Genomic DNA, 12654 nt, shown 5'->3' with positions numbered 1-12654 from the left:
AACCATTTCCATTCCAGAATTTCTATAAGAAGTATAACTTTCCCGTTGTTTTGTTCTTTAAGCAAGTATTTTTGTTATTGTTATTAATCTTACAGATAGCACTATTATATCTTAAATCTTCCAATGTATTTGTTTTTCAAGAAATATTTGTTGAGCAAAAGCCACATGCAGGTATCTTAAGTTCTTGGGATACTAACAAGATGGCCCCTTGGAAGGCACAGACGGAAGTAATCACATCAGGTTGTATTTTCCAGTGCTCTGAGCGCATAACAACAGAGATGAAGAAAATTAGCCCTGAAATAGAGATGGCTTCCCCAAGGGAGCAGTGACAAAACTGAATCTTAAACAGCAGGTTAGAGTTGACCTGGAAGAAACAATCGACAGCTCACTCGGGCCTCAGCAAAGGCTGGTCTGGAACTAGCCTGATGGTTCTGGGGTCAGGAAGTGATAAGGATGAATTATAGAAAATAACCAGATGATGATGAACTCTAAACCTCCTCCTAGGACATTAGATTTTTATCTTTTAATCAATGAAGAAAAGTTAAGGAATGACTGGGCAATGAAGTCATATGGTCAGTTTTGCATGTTACAAGAATAATTGCAACAGCAGTGCCAGCAAAGAATTAAAGAGGAAAAAGAGTAAAAATTTAAAAAACTAAGTTCATGAGGGCATATAGCTCAGATAAATATGCAACTCTAGTAGAAAGCAGAAGTTAGGTGTATTTAACAGCATCAAGACCGGAGACTTAATAATCACATAGAGAAATTAAAAAATTGATTTTGAGCAGTTGGTTACTATTCTACAGAGGATATCACACACACACACGCGCACACACACACACACACCAAAAAAAAAAACCACCCTCAGTCAGCTGTAGCAAAAGGCAGAGGTTTGAGTTAGTTGGAACAAAAGGTGGGAGTTACAGTCCTTTATGCTGGAAAGATAGAAAGCAGTGACATGCAGACAGACCATATGGTAAGTGGCTGGATTTCCTCCCTACTTAGTATTCCTCAATTCTGTGAAAAGTGTAATTACTATGTTTAGAGGTTCATATTTTCAGGGACTGTTCTTTATACTATGCTGGGGGGGCCCTCAGTATGCTGACATGCTGATCCAGTTGCTCTGTCCTTCACTTGGGGTTGAATTTTTTTTTAGTGGGACACTGGTGGGCAGCTGAAAACCACAGCCAGGTTGTTGTAATCAGAAGACAGACTGAGAGACAGCAAGTATCTGCATGGCCTGCACCTGCCTGCCCTTCGGGATTCACCTGAACCATATTGGCACATTTCTTGGCTTTTCCACTCTGCCTCCTGGCCCGGGTCCCTGTTGCCCATGCTGCTCTCGCTGCCTGGGAAGACCTCCTCCAACCTGCTCCAGCTGGCTAACTTCCATTCTGCCTTCAAAGGATGTAGCTCCAACAATTTTTCCAACCCCCAAACTATCTGTAATTTGTTTCATGATAGACTTTCTTAAATCAGCATTCCCTCTCTGTAGAGCACGGTCCTCCATTTGTACAACGTGATATTTGAAGATTTGTTGGTTTGTTTGTTTTTCCCAAATGAGTCAGAACTTGATTTTTGACATCAGGACCAGTGTCAGGGACGCAAGTCTGAGAAATCATCCTCCCCAGGTGATATTTGTGACGACCCACGTCTGGCATGGACTGAAAGCTCCATCCAGGCAGGCGATGCTTTGCTTTCTGACTTCTTCCTGTTGCCTCCCAAGTGCTTACCATATAGTAGGTGCTCGCCAGGTCTGAGGTGGTTCATGAGTGAATGCGTGGATTAATGAGCAGTTAATTGTGTTTTTTTTCAAAAAGGAAGAAAGTAAAAAAGAAGAGAAAATTTATTTTAATACTTCTAAATTATGCATATTAAATATTTTAAGGCTGAGGAATTGAGTGCTTTCTTTTTCCAGAGGTCAGGTCTGGTTTTAAAAGCATCTTCTTCCATGCTTTTCCCCAACCAGATCACCCAAAAAGGAGACAGGGTAGCTTTGTCTCAACTTATATGGACTTGGGCTCCAGTTTCTTCCTGAATCAGTGCCAGCTGTGGTGGTGGCTTTCGAGGTGCACACAACTTTCCTGTGAGGTCATTACTGATGGAAACTATCCACACATCTGCCCCTTGGGGAGGGTAAGAAGTGAGCTCCATTCAAATAACAGTTTTTCAGGCCCCCACCTCAGAAACACTCTTTTGCTCTTACTGCAGATGTTTTAGTTGGGGGACAGATTAAAGGATGACACTGAGGGATGAAAATCAGAACAGACCCAATATAGCTGCATTGGGAAGGAATCATGGCAAAGTTTCCGTGTGTCTTAACACATCATTTTTACCATCCCCTTCACTTAATTTAGTTCAGCAGAGACACTGTTCTGAGTAGGCACTACTCAATACTGGGCAGGTGTCAGAAAATGGTCACTCATCTGTCTCCCACTAAATTATGAATGTTCTTTTTTTAATCTTGTTAATGCCATGGTACCAGTAGAACAAGTTTGTTCCACAAAGCAGTCACTCAATGGTTCTGATATTATTGTTCTTCTGTGTCAATACAGACTGATTGTAAGCAAATGGATTATCAGATAATACAAAATACGTAGGTGAGAAGAAAAGAATTCCTTATGGAAAATATGAACAAAGAACAGACTTATTTGGTTATTTGGCTATCTTGATTTTTTCAATGAGGTCTGAAACAGCCTGCCTATACGTGAGTGTCAAAAAGTGATTATAAAGAAATATCTGGCTTCATTCAACCAACAATGATTTCACTCCCACTATGTACTGGGAACCATGGCCTACAGAGGGGTCTAAAATGGGACAGAATACAGAGCCCGGGAACAAACCTGTACCTTTATAGTCAATAGCTATTCAACAGAGCAAGCAAACACATACGATGAGCTAAAAATAGTTTATTCAATACATGGTGTTAGGAAAACTGTTAATGTGCTGAAAAATGAACCTAGACCACCTTCTTACACCACACACAATAATAAACTCAAAATGGATCAAAGACTTAAAAACGTTAGACCCAAAACTATAAAAATTCTACAAGAACGCATAGGCAGCAAAATCTCAGACATGGCTCAGAGCACTACTTTATCTGATATATCTCCCCAGGCAAGGGAAACAAACAAACAAATGGGACTACACCAAACTGAGAAGTTTTTTCACAGCAAAGAAAATCATCAACAAATAAAAAGACAACCCAAATACGATATCTCACAGATTGGAAGAACATACTTGCTGATATGCCTGATAAGGGGTTAATATCCAAAATTTATAAAGAATTTACAAAACTCAACCCTAAAAAAACAAACAACCCAATTTAAAAAATAGACCAAGGACCTGAAATCAAACTTCTCCAAAGAGGACATACGACATATGAAAAGATTATCAATGTCATTAATAATCAGAGAAATGCAAATTAAAACCATAGCAAGATATCATCTCAATCTGACAGAATGGTGGAGATTTATCATTAATAAATCAACAAATAAGTGCTGGTGAGGATGTGGAGAAAGGGGAACACTTTTGCACTGTTGGTGGGAATGCAGACTGGTTCAGCTACTGTGGAAAGCAGTATGGAGATATCTCAAAAAATTAAAAATGGATCTACCTTTCAACCCAGCTATCCCACTTCTGAGAATCTATCCAAAGGAACCCAAAACACTAATTGGAAAGAATATAAGCACCCCTTTGTTCATTGTAACATTATTTACAATCACCAAGATATGGAAGCAGCCCATGGTCCCATCAGTAGATAAGTGGATAAAACAACTATGGGACATTTATACAATGAAATACTACTTGGCCATAATAAAGAAGAAAATTTTACTCCTTGTGACAGTGTGGTTGGACCTGGAGAACATTATGCTAAGTGAAATAAGCCAGAGAAAGACAAATACCATATGATTTCACTCATATGTGCAATCTAATGAACACACTGAACTAAGAAACAAACGAGAGACAGACTCATAGAGAGCAGGATGATAGCCAGTGGTAGGGGAGAAGTTAAGGGGTAGAGGATTGAACAAAAAAGGAAAACCGCTCATGGATATGGACAATAGCATGGTGATTACTGGGGGGAGGGGATGAAAGGGGACTAAATGTTAATGGAAAAAATACAGTAAATATCAGATTTTAGAAAATAGTATAGGAGCCCTGGCCAGGTAACTCAGTTGGTTAGAGCATCATGCTGATATACTAAGATTGTGGGTTCCATCCCAGTTAGGACATATATAAGAATTATTAACCAATGAATACACAAATAAGTGGAATAATAAATTGATGCTTCTCTCTCTCTTCCTCTCTCTCTTTCTCCAATAAATAAAATGGTATAGGACATTTTTTGCTCATAAATAGTTTACAATCTAGCAGAGTTGTATGTCAGATGGTGGCAGTCTGGAAAAAATGGCAAACTACATGACATATTATTTGAAATAGTAATAACAAATTATGTTTAGTAAAGAAATTCCTGGAATATTAACATAATTGGAGTGTTTGTGAGAAGGAAAAGGCTCATATTACTGCAAGCAATTTTCAAAAAGTCCGGGGCGGGGGGGCAGCTGGTCTTAGAAACCTTCGCAGGAAACCTTTGAAGACTTAGTAAGTGGGGTTCCAGTTAATGTTCACATAGAATGGAGACAGATTATGAAGACAGCGTTAGGGAAACGAACACCTCAACCCCTCCTCAAACCTGACTGTGCAAAGACAAGTCTGTGACTCAGGTAAGAGCAGGGGACACCACAGGTGTTTGTGCTTTCTAGACAATGAAGGATTGAACTGGCTAATTACAGGGAGAGAACTAAATTCTCTACAGTTAATGTTTTTAACCAACACAACAGCATAATGATTTTTTTCCCACTCTGAGGGCTAAAAAATAAAAGTGATCGCAAACTGAAGAGAGGGCTAACTTCAGCTCGGGAGGGAAATCGCACCAGTGACAGGCCCGCTGTGCAGAAGCAGAAGCCTATTTAGCAAGAACAGCCCAGACCTCCACTTCAAATTTTATCAGAAGCCACTCGTCCTAAAGTATCGCTGGCGCCTCCTGAATTTTCACCAGGGACTTAAGAGAAAACATCTGTTCTCTTACTTAAAAGTAAATCGATTGATTAAATCAACGTTCGCTTTCCTTCTTCTATTAGAAGCATAGTTCTTTTTCTTTTCTTCTCTCCTGCCTTCTTTAATAACTTACTTCTGCTTATGAGTTAAAACCTGGGATAGGGGTACTTCACTTCTGTGCCTGCACGAGGAAATCTACCACAGGTCAAGCTGAAATCATGCTGGAGTCCCTGGATGTAAACACTTTGGTAATGTTTCCTATGTCAATTGTACGCTTATATTAATACAACCACATGAATGACTTTAAGCAGCAAAGACGTGTGAGTGTGTGCGTGTTTGCCTGCGACGCACAAAGTCCTCACACTGTCTTGAGAAGATCCTGACTATAATATTAAACTTTTATTGTGAAATATGACCTTTGTGTTTAAACTCATTTCATAGTTTTTTACAAAGGAGATTCCATAACATCAGTGAATTAGGCCTGTTTTAACTCAAGGTTTTCACTTGAAAACAGAATTTTTGTGATGAAATTTCTATGGTTGAAATCCACATTGCCTTGTGTATTTTTTGGAGTCAATAGGATGACCTGCTATATCAGCACTCACTAAACAATAGGATCCACATGAAGCAGCCCCTCGGGGAATGAGAACAGAAACAGCAGCCAACCATACAGCAGGAATGCCGTCATTCCCAGAGTGCCAAATGCTCTCGTAGGCCCAGGAGATGCGTAGATAAATGGCACAGAGTTTGCCTAAAGGAGCTCACAGTCTAATAGGGAAGAGCAATAAACCTCCAAGTCGCAATGCCCTGAGATAAATGCTGTGTTCAGGGATATACAAAGGGACATGAGATAACAGAGGCAGGAGGGAATAACTCTGTCTTCAGAGAAAGTGAAAGGGGACTCAACGAAGCTTCCACACAGGGAGTGAGATTCTAGTGAGACCTCAAGAAGAATAAACTCCATGGCTCATGTATTTCTCTGGCATATTTCTATGAACTCGGCAAGCATTTTACCATTCTGTTCTTCAGGTCTCTTCATCAACTGGCCAGAAGAATATACAGTAAGTCATGTGTTTAAAAGACATGTCAAGACAAGTCTATCTCCCAAGCATGGTATATGTGAAAGACGTGGCAGATGTGAGTTTGGGGGTTAGGGTTGGGGTGTGAGGAATGAGAAGAAATACAGTGAAAGGAAAATACAGGAAGATGTCATCCTAAAATGGAGAGAAACAGTTCCACATGCCATTTTACCCCTTCCTTTTGCTATCTTGGATATACAGGCAGCATCAAAATTACTAAATAAGAAAATGAAATAATATGAATAGCAATGGTCCTCTCTTGTCTTCATCAGTCAATATGGCACGTAGTAAACATGACATTTTATGTATGAGAACAAATTATCCTAGTATTATTGTTCAGAAAAATTACACATTGCATAATAACATATTACATATATGACATTATGTTACATATTACACTGACATGTGGCAGGAATGGGCAGGAAACACCAGGTTAGCAAGCAGAGAAAAAAGGCAATCAGAGGTCTCTAGAGAAACTGAGTGAACAATATTTACCTCGTAAGACTTTGGTAGAGATTAGATAAAAGATGTGTGTAAAACACACAGACCATAGCCCGACAGAATTAGCAAATAATTGTTATTTTCACAATGTAGCAAATAATTATTCTTATTGTTGACATCTACCACCATCAAAAAACAGAGTTAATAAGAAGGGAAATGTCCTGTCCAACCATATCATCATCAGGAGAGGCAAACTGAGATGATTAGTGAAACAGAAAGAGAACAAATGCAAAAACTGCCCTGGGCTGCGTGTTCCTCCTAGTACCCCAAAGCGGATGATAACAACATGTGGCTCTCAGGGAGGACCACAGGGACCACCCATCCTTCTAAGATCATGTCCTGGCAACATCTTGTGGTGGCATAATAAAAGGATAAAAAAATGAAAGCAACTTAGAAAGAAATGTGCCAAGAGAAGTTCCACAAAAGGGGAAAATATGAAAAAGTGAAATGAGGAAACATATGAAACTTGTCAACCTCTGTACCTACGGCTACATGTTGGCCAATGGTTAGGAACACTGGTATGAAAGGGAATAACACATCAGTGGTGATTCCTGCCCAGAAATAACATGAAACACAATGCAAAGACATATTGGTTTAATTTGCTGAAGGATTTTGGAACTAAAACAGGAAAGAAAATAGCTGTTTCCCTCACTGGATTGCCCCCAAACTAGACTGTGGTACATGCACCACACCCTGGCATCTATCACAGAATCCTGGGTCATCTCCACAGGGGATGGGCCAACACTTGAGATGAGCACAGATAAACATGGAGCTGTTCATGACAGAGAAATGTAAATTAAAGGGATTTTATTTTCACATTTGTATCTGAGGTGGGAGAGCCAGACCAAAAATGAGATGAAGTATTAGAATCACACACAGAAAGACAGCAGGCTCAGAGCTTGGGGTGCCAACAGAGCCAAGCACAGAGAGAAATTTCAGATTCATAGTTCGTGTGAAAATGGGAATAATAAGAAAGCTGATCAGAGCTTCTGAAAAAGAGCCAAATAATAAAATCTTGAGCCATTCAAAAAGTTCTTAATGAGGACTCATCTAAAAGACATATGTTTCAATAGCTTAGTGATTTATTCAGCAAGCATATACTAAGGAGCTACCACCTACCCAACATGCTGGCTGGCCCTGGGCAACAAGCTTTTGCCTTGAAGCAACTGATACCCAGGTGCGGGAGACAAGAGACCCACACTCTGCAGCCTGGGTGGTTTGCCTAAGGGGTGCATCTTGATGGAGCTCAGAAACTAAGCTAAAGGGCAAAACACACAACTGAAGTGCTCAAGAAAAACTCTGCCAAACGGAGAGAACGATGTGTTTTTCCAAAATGTTGTATTGACATATTGCTCTCCTATATTTCAAAGCTTTGAAATACTACAGAAAATTGTGGGGTGAAAAGAAGAACTTGTAAAAGGAACTCATGAAAGAAACTCACAGCCATCAGCTCCCCTAGAAATGTGGGACGTCATGGCTGGGTTAAGATGAATATATAAAATATCCTCTTTTTAATATTGTTGACTATCAGGTTCACTAAGAAATGCCTTACTAACATCACTAACAATCATTTTGGAGAAATAATCCTTCCTAACAGAACTTATATATGTATGCTATCAGATATGAATAAATTAAATAGGTGGATGTCATTCTATCTCTTTTGTTGGGAACCACCCTGCCTGGTTTCAGAAGCTGTAACCCCCCCATGGCTAAGGCTGAGTGAGCAACCTTGGGACCATAAGCTGCTAAGGAGACAAAGGTTATCTCCCTGGTAGGGGCACCGCTTCTGCTCCTTTTTTCATAACTAGCCCCCAATGCTTGATCAGTTAGCCAATGACGGGTAAGATTCCTCAAGGGAGGATCCACCTAAGACAGACACAATCACATGGAGGCCCCAGGGAAGGACTTGGGGGGCTACAGCAGAAGGGGGTGATAGACTCTCTCCCCTCAGCTTTGACAAAGCCTGAGTCCTCATTCTGACTGTAAGAAGTCTCCTAATCTCTTGGCCACCTTACTTCCCCTGCCTGACTTAAGCCTGAAACTGACACAGGGCAGTGCAGCCCTGTGCTGGAAAGGGCAGGCGCCCCACGCAGGTGATCAGGCCTAAGAGAATACGTAAAATCCTGTGAAACCTTTGCTAAGAATGCTCTCAATTTAATAAGGGTCCAAGCAGGAAATGAGTTTGTTTCCCAAAGTTTTGTAGCCCTTTAGCTAACAGACCCTGTCTCAGAATAGGCCCTCGTAGTTTTTTATATGCTATCTATTGTTTGATCCTTACTGCCTGACAGTGATTAATGAACCTTACCTGTATGCCGGTGCAAACTGAAGCCCAATAAAAACTTGTCAAGGCAAGGGCCAGGGTGCTCTCCCTTTCAGGGAGTGGCCAGGCTGCTCCAAGGTGCTCTCCCCTCAAGAGAGCAGCCACGCTGTCCCTTTTCCTCCACAGGACTCAGTGGTCCGTATGAATTTATCTCGTATCTCATCCATGATGCTGCAGACACTGAGGGCTGGTATCTGCCCACCTCACTCTTCTCCAAATTTAGTTCTTTATCAGATCCTTTGTTCAGTTCATATTTTTTAACAAGGAAAAAAGTATGATCCAAAAGGCAAAGATTTGATGAACAATGGAAATGAGATAACTGCTTTCCTCCAGAAAATAAAAACGCAAGCGAGGATTTTTTCCCTATGTATTTCTAAAGTTAAGCTAACATGCAGGGTTTAAGAGATGAAGAGAAAGTGTCCCCAGGAAGACAGGTGAGGTAAAAGATGTGCTGGCACCAGTCCCAGAGAAAGCCAGCAGCTGAGGGTTAGTGGTTTACCTGCAATACAGTGAGGTGTCCTGCAGTCTTCTAGGAAAATAATAGGGGAAGACAGGCTGATGAAAGTCCAGACCCCAGCTTAGGCAGAGAGTGTGGGAAAGGAGGAAATAAAGAGGCCTGCGGATACTTCTAGGGAAATAACCTTCTTACTTTCAAACTCTACTCAAAAATACCTTGATGCAGAAAGGAAAAAACAGCTCTTGAGAAGCATATCAATCAATGGTCAAGAGTTATGATTGGGAGCAAAAAAAAAAATATTTTATAGCACATAGTCTGCCTGAAATTTATATAGGGTCTGGCAGAAGTAATGTCTACTTGAATGTGTTTTGTAGGGTAATAATATGGGTATAATAATCTATAGTTTTAATTTGAACATTTCATCTAAAATGTCATATGGTGTGCTTTAGTATGATATTGTTATGTTATAGAATTACATGCTTATAGTTTTTGCAATAAGAGACTTTGTAATAAAAAGGGGCTGTTATGTGTGCCAGACCCTGTATTTTTATCTGTTAAAGATAAAAATATTACTGAATGTGTTTTTTTAGATAAATAGCAGATTTTTTTTAAAAGCCAGAAAATTAATGGCCAGAAAGTAAAACGATTAAGTGAGAATTACTTTTTTGCCCTTATATTCACCCAGCATACCATCAGAATGTACAGTCTGTACTAAAATTCCTGAGAAACTGGTATGCCACGAGCCAGGAAACTATATTTCTGACCTTTTCTGTGCTTATGGTAACATACATGCATAAGTGTGCAGATTCACATAGTGGCAGGGACAAGAGTGCTCTGAGAAAGAAAGATTCTGAACTGAATCTGAGTGGGTTTGGAGTTCGGGAAGGAACCCAGAGATTAGGGTGGATGTGAGAGGCTCCTCAAGGACCTTTATCCATTGAAGAATCACAGACTTTGAAACTTTCCATGGGCCTTAAATATCATGTAGTTCAGCTATTCTAAAATCATGCTAAAAGGAATTGCAAGAATGCAAGAATAGCACCTCCGTGACCTACAAACAAATGAATATCTGCCATACAGACCAAAATTGCTTTAAATTACCAAAGAAATGTGTGCATTACTTTAAACTATTTCTCTTTTTAAGGTTTTAAGATTTAATTTTTTAAAAAAGATTTATTCAGCTGAATAAATAAGAACATTCTCATTTTAGCCCAACTATCTCATAGGTAAAGAAACCTAGACCAGGAAAATGAAATAGCTTTCTCAGAGTCTCAGTCCTTAGTACATAATTAGGACCATCTGTTAGGTTGGATTCTTCTCAAATAAGATCCCAAGAAAAAGACTTGGGTGCTAGTGATTTCTTTGAAAAATGATCCTCAGAAACTGGAGTGAGAGGATAGGGAAAGTGAGACAGGGAAGGAAAAAGATTAAGATAGGATGTGTCAGTGAGACCCTCAGTTTTTCAGGGAACCCTCTGAGAAACCCTGTGGAACATGCCTCTGAATATTCCCACCGTAGAATTAGAAGACCAGGCATCCATCCACCCTCTTCCATCTCCACGGGTTGAGGCTTTTCCTCCATGGCCTTAATTTTCCTTCACTTCTGAGCAACATAAAAAACTCTCAGGGCTCCAGTGAAGTCCTCAGGTGAGTTCCAGAGAACAAGAAGTAGAAAGAGTTGGCATTCTGGAAAATGCCCATCAGAGCCACAGTTGAACTCAGGTGAGCCCCAAAACTACACATGGCCCCAATAGGGGCCGACTTGAACCCAAGTCTTTTCAGTTCCAGATCCTTGCCTCACTGATGTAACACTAACAACAATCTGTCCGTGCTGCAAGACGCTCTTCTTCTCCACCTTGAGCAACCCCTTTCTGAGGAACTCTTTTCAGACACAATGACTGAAGTTACAGTGCTTTCCAGAATGCCACAGAATTAGCACACATTGACATATGTTTTAGTTACAGATGAAATTCACTCTGTTGCAGCTTCAGTCTGCTGAATGCTTCTCTGAAAAGGGCATCAAGGAGTTCATCAAACGAGAGGGGCTTAGGTGACAACACGGACCCAGGCAGCACTTTTCTTCAGAGGAATACTCTTCTCTGACAGAGCAAAGGCAAAGGAGTTCCCGATAGACTCCTCGGGGTAAACAGAGCTGAAAAGCTCCAGCGTGAGCTGCGCATGGGTTCAGCCCGTGCGTCAGACCAACGACTGTAATAGAGAACCCTGAGGGAGACCACCAGTGCTACAGATGACAAAGCAAAGTAAAAGGCAGGGTTATTAGATGAGAAGACCCCTAACAATGGGAATGACACAGACAGCTGTCACTTCCTTTTCTTATCTAAGATGCTGATTCTTTTACCATGATTGGTGCTGATGCCCCTAGAAATAAATGAGAACATAGACATTTTCCAGCCCTTTTATATTTTATTAGATTTTATTTATTTATTTTTAGAGAGAGGGAAGGGAGAGAGAGAGAAATAACAATGTGGAAGACAAATTTCAGTCAGTTGCCTCTAGCTTGCCCCCAGCCAGGGCCCTGGCCTGCAACCCAGGCATGTTCCCTGGCCAGGAACAGAGTGGGTTTGATTAAGTGCTCATGAGTTTTTATTAGTACTGTTCTGTCAACATGAATATTTTAGAGAAATGAGATTTATAGGATCCTTCTTCAACAATATAAATTACTATAGGGTTATAGAAGATTCTTGCACTTTATTGAAGTATGTATTTTTGTTATGAACTCTCCTTCCCATGTACAAACTTACACCTAAATATCTGGACTCACCCGTATACTGTGTAGCAAAGCCCACTGAAGAAGCTACTATAAGGACAAATGTTCACTCAGTGCCAAATCCTGCACCATGAGCTTTAGATATTTGCCAAATTCAAATAACTCATTGCTATTATTTCCAACGTATGTCAGTGTAACATATTTATCATCAATTTCATTACTGGAAAGCATAATGCTAGACTTTTTAATAGATACAAAAATAAATCAGGAGTAATACCTGTCCTCAAGGAAGTTATTGCCTAGTAAAACCAAAAGGACTTCAATATAAAATATAGTATATTTTATCACTTGAAGTATTATAAACAGATGGTATAAGAGTTAAATATAAAATTTTGTGATATGGAATGAGAAATGAATTCTATGGTGGAAAAAATAATAAAGAAAAAACAATAGAAAGCCTTGGAAAACGTGCAGCTACATTCAAAATTATCTTCCATTGTGGGTTGCTA

General features: G+C 40.0%; 1 non-coding gene across 1 annotated transcript; it reads right to left on the bottom strand.

Annotated features, from left to right (window-relative positions):
* Positions 1-1561: 1561 nt before the first annotated feature.
* On the bottom strand, positions 1562-1629 carry LOC118977195 (small nucleolar RNA SNORD52). The gene has a single exon (XR_005064473.1). It is a non-coding gene; the product is annotated as a small nucleolar RNA SNORD52 (small nucleolar RNA).
* Positions 1630-12654: the final 11025 nt, after the last annotated feature.

The sequence above is a fragment of the Sturnira hondurensis genome, unplaced genomic scaffold (assembly GCF_014824575.4).
Source record: "Sturnira hondurensis isolate 20B ecotype Veracruz unplaced genomic scaffold, ASM1482457v3 Scaffold0021214, whole genome shotgun sequence".
Taxonomy (NCBI): Eukaryota; Metazoa; Chordata; class Mammalia; order Chiroptera; family Phyllostomidae; genus Sturnira; species Sturnira hondurensis.
This window is presented reverse-complemented; position numbering and strand designations above follow the sequence as displayed.